Below are 13,106 nucleotides of genomic sequence, written 5' to 3'. Positions count from 1 at the left end.
AGGACACATCCTTGTAATTACTTATTTACTTAAATTTGTAATTACTTACTAATTATTTGTAATTTGTAAATTGGCTATGCACATTTTGTACATGAAATACAACATGATTTTTTAAACTCTAAATCTACAAAATGACCAACAAATATGATGTAAGCTAAATTGCTACACATATGGGAACAAAAATTGGGGCGCTTAATACATAAATGTCACTAAATTTACTGTCAATATCGATGCATGTATTGACATCTATTGTGCCCACATGATTTCTCATTGACGCAACCCTAACTTTGAAAATCATTGATTCATTCATTTTCTTTTCAGCTTAGTCCCTTTATTAATGTGGGTTCGACACAGCGGAATGAACCACAAACTTATCAAGCACGTTTTTACACAGCGGATGCCCTTACAGCCGCAACCCATCACTGGGAAACATCCATACACTCTCATTCACACACATACACTATGGACAATTTAGTTTACCCAATTCACCTACAGTATACTATGTCTTTGGACTTGTGGGGAAAACCGGAGCACCAAAAGAAAATCCATGCGAACGCGGGGAGAACATGCAAACTCCACACAGAAATTCCAACTGACCGAGCCGAGGCTCGAACCAGTGACTTTCTTGGTGTGAGGCGACAGCACTACCTGCTGCACCACCGCGTCTTCAATTCCATAAAAATTAGTTGTTGTTTTTTCAATATGACTTGAACGCATCATAACAATGGTCAAGTTACTTTAGAAAATATGCACAGACAATAGTAGACAATAAACAGAAGGGACTGTGGGCATATAAATACAACTAAACAAGACACAGGTGAACATAATCAATGAGTAACCATAGAATTAAACTAAGCAAGGACACAGGGACTAACTCCTCCAGAGAAGTTTGTAATTACAAGTTTGCTATGTTCATTTTGTTCAGGAAATTCAACATTATTTTTAACTCTACATCTACAAAATCAACATGTTGTGTATGTAAAATAGTGATGTATGTAGTAACTAAAAAAATTGTATTTCACAGAAACAATTGACCAAATTTTCTGTCAATATAGATGCATACTGTATATTGACATCCATTGTGTCTGACATGTTTTCTCATTGGCACAACCCTAACTTTGTAACACAGGGTTCTAAAAATCCTATTTATATCCCATAAATGCAAGTTTTTATTTTTCAATATGACTAGAACGCATCATTACACTGGTCCATTTTTTTAGCAAATATGCACAGACAGTACTGGACAATAAACAGAAGGAACAGTGGCCATTTAAATACAACTAAACAAGACACAAGTGAACATAATCAATGAGTAACTATATAATTAAACTAAGCAATAACTATAGACACAGGGACTAACCAAAATGCTGTCAATATAGATGCATACATTGTAGGGATGCTCAAAATAATCAATTAACCGATCACCGAAAGGGTGCGTTTGTGACCGATTAATGCTATCAGTTAAACGATTAAAATTATTATTTTATATATTTTTAGTTTGGCTGCATAAGGGGCCAATTGAATGCGCCTTTGCGTTAAAAGGGGCATCTTTTGCACGCGGCCCAGAGCATCATCCCAGAGCAGCAGTTTGTGTTGTCAAGACAACTACAGAGAACTTCTAAAGAGTTTGGTTTCCGCTACATTCATTCTTCCATGGCGGGGAACAAAATGCATCCCGCCACGGCTACATACCCATTCAAAACATTCAGTTATTGTTGTTGTTGTTTTTAATAGCGGATTATAATCGCATCAAAACGTATTAAAAGGTAAGTGGATTATAACAGCGCAAACTTTTCTGTAACCGTATAGTGCTGTGCGCTATTGTTTAATCCTTTGGGGTTACGTGCTGACTGACTGACTGACTGACAGGTGCACGATGCGTGAGGTCAGCAAACACGCAGAAGCTTTCAGTTAAGATGAACACAGTTTCTATAGTTATACTTTATTTATAGATAAAGTATGACTCTGCATATAATCACTCTATCTTGCTGGAGTTTATAGCCGTTTCGCTTTACTTCAGGACGCAGTTTTGCCGCTCTGAAGGTCTAATCGCTGTTTTAAGTTATCCAGAGCTGGATGAATGTACAAATCTTGAATATCATAATATTGTTAAATATTACAATTTTATCAACATATACAGCAACACTTTTGCACAATCGATACCCAGCTGATTCAGTCGTTTCATAAGAGGACTGCGCTTTTTCTCTTCTTTTTTCCGTGTCAACATATAAAGGCAGGTGCGCCTCGCATTTTTGGAATGAAAAAAGCACGTTAGCTGTGGTCGGCCACTTGTTCAACTGCAAGACATACTTAACTTGCGGGACGATAACGTATAACCCATGCCTACAGACACATTTGCCAAAGAAGCAAAATGGAAGAAGAATATTGCTGTGTTGATGCCAAAAAAAGCGCTAATGTTGACCTGGATCTGCATCATAAACGCAACAAATAGGCTTTACCTTTTATTTTACAGGTTATAAAGCATGTATGCACATTAATGCAATATCATATTTAAACGACAAAACTGTTTACAAAAAGTCAACATATGCGCGCGTGTTGTTGTCTTTTCATTACGCAGCGCGTGCACTTGAGCCGCGATGGAGAGAAAGGAAACCACGTCAAGACATAATCTTTAAAATAATGATTTCTATTAAAAATGTAAAAAGGTTTTGTGATTACAATAATACAAGCGGGGCATTAAATAAATGCATATTTTCCGTGGAGCGAGCGATTTGAAGAAGTCTGCTATTTTATTTGACGGAAGACAAAAATATGATTGGAAAAAAACAGCCTATGCCAGTTTTTAAAAATAATCAGTCAGTGTTTTCGATTTGTAATATAAATTAATTATTTAAGTGGAAAATAATTTAGGGCAGTCCTATTTATTTTATTCATTTTATTTAGTTTATTCTGTTCTTCTGTGCTAAACACTGCAGGTGCGTGAAAATGCTCTGTTGTATTGTTCTATTATTAATATGCTAGCATATAAAAATAAATCAGTATTTTATGCAATATTTGTTTAATATAAAATTAATAGTAATCTGACCAGTTAACCGTTAATAACCGATTAATGAGCGGCGGTTGTCGGTTAGCAAAATTAACCGAAATGAGCATCCCTAATACATTGACATCTATTGTGCTGACATGATTTCTCATTGACGCAACCCTAACTTTGAAACTATGCATTTTAAAAATCTCATGTATATCCAATAAATATGAGTTGTTGTTTTTTCAATATGACTTGAAGGCATCATAACACTTCTCAAGTTACTTTAGCAAATATGCTCAGACATTACTGAACAATAAACAAAAGGGACTGCAGGCATATAAATAACTAAACAAGATGCAGGTGAACATAATCAATGAGTAACCATAGAATTACACTAAGCAATAACTAAGGACACAGTGACTCCTGAGAAGTTTGTAATTACAAGCTGGCTATGTCATTTTGTAAATGAAATTCAACATGATTTTTTAACTCTACATCTAAAAAATTATCAACATATGTATGTGATGTAAGCTAAATTGCTAGATATTTTATAGTAACTAAAAAAGTTGTATTCATAAAAACATTTAACCAAATTTACTATCAATATAAATGCATATTTACATTTAGACATTTACATTTAGGCATATAGCTGAAGCTTTTATCCAAAGCGACTTACAAATGAGGACAAGGAAGCAACTTACACAACTATAAGAGCAACAATGAATACGTGCTATAGGCAAGTTTCAGGTCTGTACAGTCTAAGAAGGAAAGTATTAGTAATATTTTAGTAATTTTTTTTTTTTTTTTGAGTACAGTTAGTGGTATATCCAGAGAGGCAATTGAAAGATTAGGAAGTGAAGTGGAGACTAAATAGTTGAGTTTTTAGTCATTTCTTGAAAACAGCGAGTGACTCTGCCGTTCTGATGCAGTTAGGGAGTTCATTCCACCAACTGGGCAAGTTGTATATTGACATCCATTATGTCTGACATGATTTCTCATTGACACAACCTTAACTTTAGTTACTTTAACAAATAAGAACAGACATTAAACGGAAGGAACAGCGGGAATTAAAAATAACTAAACAAGACAAAGGTAAACATAATCAGTGAGTAACCATAGAATTACACTAAGCAATAAGGACAGAGTGACTCCTGAGAAGTTTTTAATTACAAGTTGGCTGTGTGTATTTTGTACATGACAGTCAACGTGATTTTTAAATCTACATCTACAAAACGTGTATGTGATGTAAGCTAAATTGCTATTTTTTTTCTAGCAACTAAAAAATGTTGTTATTCATTTTTTTTCAATGTGACTTGAACACATCATAACACTGGACAAACTAATTTAAAATAAAAATAAAAAAACAGAGACCTACTGAGGCTTAATTATGTTGTCAACCGCTTTAAATGTTCACTCTCTTTAAAGCAGGATGGATTCAGAAAGGTTGTCAAACGTTTCTGAGGAAAAAGCTGTTCTAACAATATTGATCATGTGCTTTTATCAAAGTTGTGTGGTTTGAACTTTTTTTTAATTCAGAGTTTCAGAATTACATCTTCATACAGATACGTAAGATCTTTACAACCGTTGGATGCTGAAAACATTGAAGCATATGTCAGTCTTTATATTGTTCAATCTCTCTTACTTGATTACTTACGAAACAAATCGATAAAATGTCTTATGTAATTCTTTAACCTACCATAAGAATAAAACAGAAAGTCTGCAGAGGGTTTTAGAGCATTGGCTTAAGAACCATGAGCATGCTGTCCTCCCACACATCCATGCACGCGCATTCGCATATGCTGTTTTCAACCTCCACACACACATACGGAAGCAGGGTTCCTCTGAGACCTCCCGATTTGCCTCACAGATAGACTGACATGGGATTTACGGAAGATTTCGGCACAAAGCTGAAATGCTAATGCAAACAAATGATCGAGGTATTTGTTATGCATAATCCTCAGAGGCAGGAGTAAAAGTACCTCTCTATGTTGAAAACGAGGGAAGATTCTGGAGACAATGCCTCCAAAGAATTAACTTGAAGAAAAGTTTGCATAAAGAAGCAACAGGGGCAAGTTGTCACACAGTTTAGTGAATATTAAGTATTGGTGTAGGGTTATGTTTAAAAGATAAGTTACAAACCTGAAAATGACCTCTATTAATAGAATAATATCAATATAATCAATATAGTCACTGATTGGATCTATATTGAAAACTTTGAGAGAATCTATAAAAAAAAATACAATGGGATTCAAAAAGAAGTTATTAGCAACATTTATTTTTTCAAAAGAAAGATCATTATGTTTACTCAATTGCTTTCTTTAAAATGTGTTTATTTATTGCTTGTGTCTTGTATATCTATATCTATATCTTTATATCTATACATGATTTGAACGCATCATAACACTGGCCAAGTTACTTTAGCAAATATGCACAGACAGTACTGGACAATAAGCGGTAGAAATTGTTGGCATTTAAATAACTAAACAAGACACAGGTGAGCATAATCAATGAGAAACCATAGAATTAAACTGAGCAATAACTAAGGACACAAAGCTGAAATGTTAAGGTAGAGTATTTGTTATGCATAATCCACAGAGGCAAGATTAAAATTACCTCTTATAAACTTATAAAAAGAGGCAACTGGAGCTAGTTGTCAGTTTAGTAAATATTTAGTTTTTGTGTGTAGGTTTATGGTTAAAAGATAAGTTACGAACCTGAAAATAACCACTATTAATAAAATTATACTAATGTAATCAATATATTCACTGAATTTTTTTTCAAAAGGAAGGTAATTATGGTTTTAAACAACATATTTAGGTTTACTCAACTGCTTTCTTTAAAATATGTGTTTATTTAATGCTTGTGTTTAAGGTTTGTCTTTTTTTTTTTTTTTGGCTTTATAGATAGACACTTTACATTAGTTAAGTCAATGTTTAAAATCTGAAAATAACCCTTTGTTTAACATTTTTAGAGATTACAGACTTAATATAGCTTGATTTGTTTTAATATGTTAATAATTCATTTTTTCTCAACTCATCCCAAAGTTCAATTTAGCTATCTTAGCTCTTTCAAAATTAGTGTTTACAGTGTGCATGTGATAAAAGTAATATTCAAAAAATCCTATAACATTTATTTCAGATTAAAAGACCCAATTCACTGAAAACACTCCAAACATTAGGCCAACAAATACATGAAATGCAACCATTTTGTGCATAATTACTAATCTTAAAACATGATAATTTGTACTTTAAATGAAATGTAATGGGCTATATGCACACAGACTTTTATTTTTCATCCAGGCAGCCCAAGGGCTTCTGGTGAACTGTCTTTCCATTACAAAATTGTCACATTTAAGATCTGATTTCTTTTGTTCAAGTTGTTATGCTTGAACAACTAAATGAATGGTTAAGTCTATTTAGCTGAATGTATTGTAATTACATTACAACATCGATACTGAAAAAACAACCTTGTGAAATTGAAAATAGTCAGATTAAGCTTTTACCGGAAGTTTATCATAAGCCTTAAAACTCAAGCTATGCATAGATCCTATTAGTTTTGTTTAAATTCCAGTAATATTTATTATGTTCTCTTGTTTGCTCAGTTGCCCAACATCTAATAGTCACTGTAAACGGTCAAATAAAGTAGCATTAAGATTATTTTTTGACCTGCTGTATCCGACAGGTATGCCGTGCACTCATACAGACAGACAAATAAGTACACTAAATAAACAACAATAAGTGGTAATGGGACTTCATAGTTCATATCACCCCCTTTTCCCTCCAAATACACTACAAGCCAGAATATGTGAGAGATAAAGGCTGATAGGTGCTGTGAAGGTTGCGCTGGGTGACTGGAAACAAAGACATGCTAATTATTGGGCTTGTGAAGGAACTACAAGAACACAATTTACGCTTCTCAGGTCCGCTCCACACACACCACTAATTGCACTGTCAAGCGCTCACACTTCCGCATATGCTCATATGTCACAGGCAAGCACAATCAGACACGTATACAAAAACATAATATACATGATAAACATGATGCAAGCCATTTATTTGTGTTGCAAGGCGAAGATAATGAGTCGTTTGAAAGTAAAGGGCAACAGCCGAGACGTTTTGCTGCTTTTAGTGCATGGTCAATAGAGTTAAGACCATGCACCAATAGTGACCCCTAGCGGATACCGAGAGAAACGCGTGTAAAAGATACAAAAATATCAGCTTTAGGTGTTGTTTCTAGTTATATTTTGAGGAGAGATTTTTTGTAGATATTTGTTTTATCTAAAATCCATGGATCCATCCAAGTGTTGACATCTGTGCAATCTAAAGGCCTAGATCAATCCTGAAAAATCAATCCTAAAAATCTTGTAAAATACAGTATTTAAAGTACGTTTAGTATTTTCTTATAAACAAAGATAGAATTTTTTTTTTTAAAAATAGGAGCCACTCGTCTATAACAATTTATATAACACTATAATAATGCTCTTACTCATCTCTTTTCCCTTATCCAATATGTTTTTGAGGTTTTTAAAAGTGGCAGAGTCCTGACAATCAGCTTGTCAATAAAAAAATTAAGTTTAATAAACATAATAAAGCATGTCTTGATGAAAACTTTTGGTAGTTTGTGGTTACTGGGGTTTAACTACAATGACTAAAATCAATAATTACTGTATAGAGTGGGGGTGACACGGTGGCTCAGTAGTAAGCACTTTCACCTTACATCAAGAGGGTCACTGGTTCAAGTCCCAGCTGGGTCAGTTGGCATTTCTGTGTGGAGTTTGCTCTCTACACATCTGTGCACATACTGCGATCCATTCGGAAGGGCTCATCCTTATGCTGTAATCTCTGGAGTGCCATCTTCAAAGGGATAAAAGGTGAAAGGGTCACACAAGCTTCTTTTTGGTACACATTTCTGGGTGATCTTAATGAGACATTCAAGTGCCTTCGTTGCAACCACAAAACACGCTTGGAACACACTCATTGTGCTTGTGTTTATTTATAATTTCCAAGTATTTTATAATTATTTTATGTATAACTCTTTGTAGGGGCGACACAGTGGCTCAGTGGTTAGCACTGTCGCCTCAGAGCAAGAAGGTTGCTGGTTCAAGTCCCAGTTGGCATTTCTGTGTGAATTGTTTGCATGTTCTTCCTGCATTCGTGTGGGTTCCGTCCTTTTGTTTCCACCACAGTCCAAAGACGTGGTATAGGTAAATTGAATAAAACTAAATTGCCCATAATGTATGTGTGAATGAGTGTGTATAGATGTTTTCCAGTGATGGATTGCAGCTGGAAGGGCATACGTTGTGTAAAACATATGCAAGATAAGTTGGCGGTTCGTTCCGCTGTGGCGAACCCTGATGTATAGGGACTAAGCCGAAGTAAAGGGACTAAGCCGAAGGAAAATAAATGGATGATTCTATAGACTGGATGTAAACATTTCATGTACTGTACTTATAAAAGGTTAACCTTCAGTTATCTATCATTGGTTATTTATTAATAATAATAAAAACATAGAGAGCTTAGAAATAGTCAATTGCAAATGCTAAAAGTTTTCTTTAAACATTAGAGTATAGAAATTTGCAGTTTCATAAAATACAAAAAAAAAATTGTATGTGTGTGTGTGTGTGTGTGTGTGTGTGTGTGTGCGCGCGTGTGTGTGTATGAGGGAGAGAGAGAGAGAGATGATTGAATGCAGATTCAGTAAAGTATTAAAACTCATGTGTCACAATAAAATGGCAACAGTTTATGACTAGGTTTCATATATAGCAACCTTAAGCAACCTTTGTGCACCTTAAGAACATAATTTTAATTACCACTACTGGTCAAAAGTAGGTTTTTATCTTTTTTTTTAAAGATAATTATTCATCAAGGCGGCATTTATTAAATGCAAAAAAAGTTAAATTGTTAAATATTTTTAAATAATTACTAATTGTATGAAGTTTCAAATAATTATTATTTCAATAATCATTGCTTTTATTACTATTACCATTAATAATAATAATAACAATTAATATTAGAGTGATAGCGATGCAGTGGCGCAGTAGAGGGCTGTCGCCTCACAGCAAGAAGGTCGCTGGGTTGCTGGTTTGAGCCTCGCCTCAGTTGGCGTTTCTGTGTGGAGTTTGCACATTCTCCCTGCGTTAGCGTGGGTTTCCTCCGGGTGCTCTGGCTTCCCCCATAATCCTAAGACATGCGGTACAGGTGAATTGGGTAAGCTAAATTGTCCGAAGTGTATGAGCATGTGTGTGAATGAGAGTGTATGGGTGTTTCCCAGTGATGGGTTGCGGGCATCTGCTGCGTAAAACATATGCTGGATAAGTTGGCGGTTCATTCCGCTGTGACGACCCCTGATTAATAAAGGGACTTAGTCGAAAAGAAAATGAATAAATGAATGAGTGATTTCTGAAGGATCATGTGACTGAAGAATGGAGTGAGAAGCTGAAAATCTTTAAAATCCTTGGAATAAATTATTAAATTAAATTAAATCATAAACCACTTTTGAACAGTTATTTTATAGAGCAATAACATGTCACAATTTTACAATTTGTACTGTATTTTTGATTAAATAAATGCAGCCTTGGTGAGCAGGATATGCTTATTTTAAAACATTTAAAAGTCATAATGACCCCAAACTTTTAGAGATTTTTTTCTTTAACAGCGTGATAAAAAGGAGAAAGAGGGCTATTTATGATTACAGAGTGATGATCTACATGCTTATGTGTTGTTTGGCACCTGCCACAAACACTCCCCAGTCTCCTGTTTAAGCCCATGTGGCCATTGTTTTGACAAAAATGAGCATGAAGTGCTTCAGGTGTCAAAAACAGGTGTTTTAAGAGTGAGAGACTAAAGAGAGAGACTGAGGGTGTGCAGGTAAGCCACAACATTTACTCATACATTTCTGTCAGGTATTGATGTTACAGATTAATTAAATTAAGTGGTCCTTTTTTAATATATTAACTGTTATAGTTTGTATATATACGGTCTATTGAGGATATCGTGGATGAAACAGCCTGTGTCACAGTGAAGATGGTTTATGTAGCAGTGCAGCAGATAATATAGAGCTCATCGATCAAACAGAAAAGCATTTTACACAATAGACAAGAAAAAGAGCGTGAACAAACAAACAACACAAGGATCTTGAACTTGGATTACAGAAAATTGTCAACAACAAAGTATCTAGTTCACATCTATTCGTCTAAACTGGACAATTTAATCATATCAGAAATGAATTTTCTGTGTGCGTCTTTTGAGTCCTGAATAAATCTCAGCTTGTTTATGCACCTCGCATTATATTGATTTTTTCATCTAAAAGCCCAAGTTAAAAGCTGAACTAAAAGCCTCTTGATGTCAACGAAGCATCTCAGATGCAGGAATTGTGCTTTTAGCAGACTGATCGGATTTCTAGGGAAGCACAGTGGAGGTTTGTAAACCCCTGAAGATGTACGGCCTGTATTTGGAAGCGGTGAATGACTACATTAATGAATCATATGGAGAAGATGTTTGGAGGCTAACGGAGATCCCACACCTCAAATTTCAGATGTACAAGAAAGTCCTGAATGATTCAAGTTGAGTTATATATGTGATGCTGGATCACAAGTCCAGTCATAAGTGCCAATTTTGGGAAAACGAGATTTATACATCATCCAAACACTTGCAACCAAAAAGAAAGAAAGAAAGAAAAAAAAGATTTCCATTGATATGGTTTGTTGAGATAGGATGATATTTGGCTAAGAATCAACAATTTGACAATGTAGAATTTAAGGGGTTCGAAATAATGAAAAAATTTTAGAGCATTTACTCTAAATTGTCCAGATTAATATTTTAGCAATGCATATAACTAAACAAAAAATAAGTTTTGTTATATTTACTGAAGGAAATTCACAAAGGGTCTTATTGGAAGATAATTTCTACTTAATATTCAAATGATTTCTGACATAAATGAAAATCAATCATTTTGATTTATACAATATATTGTTTGCCTATTTCCTACAAAAATATTTGTGTAACATCCAGGGTCACAAGATTTTAATAGGCAAAAAAACGCTTCTGGCTAACTTGACAATGCTGGTGTTTGTTATTTCAATGATAATCCGGTTCTAAGGTTGGCGAAGGCAGCTGGCGGTTTTGAAGAAAACTCATGATGAGCTGATGTACGCCTTCGGCATCTACATGGTTAAGCGAAAAGGGAAATCTTATTTGTTGGATTTTTAAGCACAGTCTAAAAGTATAAAAGTTCTTCAGTAGCATTAGTGGTTCACTTAAGATTTTATAATAATCAAGAGAAGCATTTCATTCAAATATTCTCTAAAGAGAGTGAAGGAGTTTTTCAGAACCAAAACAAAACCCAAAAAATTATCCTACTCTGATATTACTGAAAAAAAAAATCTATTTTGGAAATTTTATTTTTAAGGAGTAAATACTATGTGAATTTTATATATATATATATATATATATATATATATATATATATATATATACACACACACACACACGCACACAAACACACAAACACACACACATTTTTTTTTTATTTTGCTTTAACAAGAGTTAGTGGTTCTGTTCTATTATACAGCAAAATCACTTCACATTCCTTAACAAGGATTAAATGAGAAAATTAATTAAATAAAAGAAAATAATAATGAAGAAAGGAGAAGGTGCGTAATTATTAGTAATTATTTACAAATATATTATACATATATATACTTTTGTTATATTCATTTAAACTAGTTTAGTTTTTAACCAAATGTATTAAATTTAATTTGCCCTCTCAGTGATCTGTAATATAATGGGCAGCACAAATGTCTTGATACCTCAGGCTGTTGATGTCGCCCTCCACTCTGCAAATCTCTTGCACGCCCTCATACAGAATGTAACCCCAAATCATGATTTTTCCTTGACCAAATTCAACTGATTTCTGTGAGAATCTTGGGCCTATGGTTCCAATATGTCTTCTTCAGTATTTGTGAAGTTCAACAGTTCAACAGAAGATTCATCGAAAAAAAAATCTACCTTCTGCCACTTTTCCAAATGATCATCTAGAAGTCAAGTTATTATTTGTTGGTCTTACAACTATGATCGACGACAAGACTTTTATAAGGTAGTGAAATCACCATTTTAATAGCTTTTTATTTTTAGACCTAGTTTCAATATACAGTATGTTAATCTCTTTTTCTATAGAGGTTTGCTTTTGCAACTCATATACATTAGGTACAACATACAGTAGTCATCAATTAAATTCTATAAAATGTCAAAATCGTCCTAACACAACAGTGTGTGTTATTTCATAGTTTTAGGATGACTTCAATGGTTTTAATCCACTTGAAATGTTTAAAATGGAGTTAGTAAGTAACTGAGGAATGATGGATTAATTGCGTTATTTACAAAATAAGTCTAACCACAAACTTTTAGTAGTTTATGACATTTTCTTAATGCACTTTTCCCAATGTATGATTGTATAAACATTTTACATCATTTTTCAATCACTTCTGCTGTCTGTGTTTTAGGTACCAGGCCACAATATGCATGATTTCATCAATGAACTGGATAGCCTGCGTGAGTAGTTCCGTTTCTCCTTCCCAAAAGTCCAGCCACTCAGTTTCTGTGTGGAGGAAGAATGTGAGACTAGTCTTACCCTGCACTATCGGTCAACCAAGAAAGGATTTACAGTTCGTCAAAGGTAATAGCGTTATGCCCCAAATCATTTGGAGTGCAATAATGCTCTATACAGTTTGATAAAATTAAGTCAGTATAACTTCATTCTGACAGTTACCTGCTCCACAATAAATGTTTTCAGAGAAAGCACTATTTAGTATCTCAGAACAGCACATATTGATATTTTGCTACTGAGCAATTAATTTGGATAAATGAGTCAATGATTCACATAGAAGTCGCCTGTTTAAATCCTGAATTAATCAGTGCTTCAGATAAACTGGTCCCTCATTTTGTTCATTAATGAGTCATCAGGTCTCATTCACTAATAATTGAGCAGTTCATTTGTATTTATAGGCACATTAACTCCTCATGAAAAATCTTTGCCTTGTTTGTTCTCAACCTCAGTCTAATGCTGAAGAATTTGAAGTGTTCTAAATGAGCTGCTGTGTGCACAGGTTGGTCATTTGCAT

At 34.2% G+C, this 13,106-nt stretch overlaps 1 protein-coding gene across 9 annotated transcripts in view; it reads right to left on the bottom strand.

Annotated features, from left to right (window-relative positions):
• lysmd1 (LysM, putative peptidoglycan-binding, domain containing 1) overlaps positions 1–13,106 on the bottom strand; it is a 314,474-nt gene that overhangs the window by 246,241 nt on the left and 55,127 nt on the right. The window contains exon 5 of one of the 9 annotated variants that reach the window (XR_012391563.1): positions 5,883–7,842. The exons of the other annotated variants lie outside the window; for them this stretch is intronic. The gene's annotated coding sequence lies outside the window, so the exon portion shown is untranslated. Of the gene's footprint in view, positions 1–5,882; positions 7,843–13,106 lie in introns of those variants that run through there. 9 annotated transcript variants of the gene reach the window in all.

The sequence above is a fragment of the Danio rerio genome, chromosome 16, assembly GCF_049306965.1.
Source record: "Danio rerio strain Tuebingen ecotype United States chromosome 16, GRCz12tu, whole genome shotgun sequence".
Taxonomy (NCBI): domain Eukaryota; kingdom Metazoa; phylum Chordata; class Actinopteri; order Cypriniformes; family Danionidae; genus Danio; species Danio rerio.
The sequence above is the reverse complement of the archived record's forward strand: the minus strand, read 5'-3'. Positions and strand labels throughout refer to the sequence as shown.